Source organism: Panulirus ornatus, unplaced genomic scaffold (assembly GCF_036320965.1).
Source record: "Panulirus ornatus isolate Po-2019 unplaced genomic scaffold, ASM3632096v1 CTG_7332_pilon, whole genome shotgun sequence".
Classification (NCBI taxonomy): domain Eukaryota; kingdom Metazoa; phylum Arthropoda; class Malacostraca; order Decapoda; family Palinuridae; genus Panulirus; species Panulirus ornatus.
Genome location: NW_027265263.1, coordinates 60957 through 62762, shown reverse-complemented (window position 1 = coordinate 62762; position 1806 = coordinate 60957). Strand labels below are relative to the sequence as shown.

General features: G+C 43.9%; 1 non-coding gene across 1 annotated transcript; it reads left to right on the top strand.

The window, feature by feature from the left end:
- The first annotated feature begins 1396 nt into the window (after window positions 1-1396).
- TRNAK-CUU (transfer RNA lysine (anticodon CUU)) lies at window positions 1397-1469 on the top strand. The gene has a single exon. It is a non-coding gene; the product is annotated as a tRNA-Lys (tRNA).
- The last annotated feature ends 337 nt before the right edge of the window (window positions 1470-1806 follow it).

Below are 1806 nucleotides of genomic sequence, written 5' to 3'. Positions count from 1 at the left end.
TTATATAAAGAGCGAGCAAAGACATATACCCAGTGTGTAGCTGCTGGTCTTTCGTATGTCTTTAAGCAGCGGAAGACAATATAAACTGAAGTCACGTGACTCCAGGTAGACTTCAATTCCAACCCTGGCCTGCCCGGCCTGCCAGTTAATCTTCTGGCCAGTTAAATCATTATGGTACGAGGGAAACCTACTGGCCAGTTAAATCATTATGGTACGAGGGAAACCTACTGGTCTTAAATCATTATGGTACGAGGGAAACCTACTGGTCTTAAATCATTATGGTACGAGGGAAACCTACTGGTCTTAAATCATTATGGTACGAGGGAAACCTACTGGTCTTAAATCATTATGGTACGAGGGAAACCTACTGGCCAGTTAAATCATTATGGTACGAGGGAAACCTACTGGTCTTAAATCATTATGGTACGAGGGAAACCTACTGGTCTTAAATCATTATGGTACGAGGGAAACCTACTGGCCAGTTAAATCATTATGGTACGAGGGAAACCTACTGGTCTTAAATCATTATGGTACGAGGGAAACCTACTGGTCTTAAATCATTATGGTACGAGGGAGACCAGTTCTATGATATAATCAATGATGTACCCATGTAAGGGTCTAGGGCCAGGTATATATAGTGTATGTGGTATTGGAATTATCATTAACACCTGAAGGAGTTAAAGACTATTGACATGATAGTTGTAACCTGCAGTTCACGTGTCTATTGACCTTGGCAGTTGATGGGCCTAAATCCTCACTAACCAGCCAACCAACCAACCGTTATCATACATATTTTACTTGATCAACACATTCGGCTTGGCCCCACCACCTACTACCCTTCTCCAGACACACTTGCTGCCTCCTAACCATTAGTGTCTTACTCTCACAACATCAGACAGAGAGGAGAGTGTCTCCAGACACACTTGCTGCCTCCTAACCATTAGTGTCTCACTCTCACAACATCAGACAGAGAGGAGGGTGTCTCCAGACACACTTACTGCCTCCTAACCATTAGTGTCTTACTCTCACAACATCAGACAGAGAGGAGAGTGTCTCCAGACACACTTGCTGCCTCCTAACCATTAGTGTCTTACTCTCACAACATCAGACAGAGAGGAGAGTGTCTCCAGACACACTTGCTGCCTCCTAACCATTAGTGTCTTACTCTCACAACATCAGACAGAGAGGATGTTATGCCTCTTATCTAACCTGACACATCAGCCGGGGTCTCAGGACGTTGATAAGGTCATGGTCGGATCCCCTTATGTATCTATCATGTGACCTCAGGTCAGTTATTGAACGTTATCGCTGATAATACAGCGTTGTTAGGGGTTAATGATGGTGGTCATTAACCTCGCTTAGACACACACATACACACGAACAAGGTTTTATATAAGCCCGGCTAGCTCAGTCGGTAGAGCACGAGACTCTTAATCTCGGGGTCGTGGGTTCGAGCCCCACGTTGGGCGGTAACAGTTTTCTATGATGTAACATGAAACAGCTTCTGAACATACCACCCACCGCTCGTCTAGATCTACCAATCTGCTAAACACAAGACATCTGAAGAGTTATTAAGTACTGAAAGACAAACAACAATTCTGTTTGAAACAGTCAGTGATGATGCACGGGAGGCTGAAGGAAATGTGTCACTGTTCACTGCTGAACATTGTACATTACGTGTTGTTCATCATCTCAGTAACCTTTGCAAAGCAGGATTTGCAAACAGTAAAGAATGCAAGAATTTCAGGTTAAAAAGGTGGAAGTGTAGTGCAGTTGTGAGCAATGTGTTTGCCCCGCATTTTAACA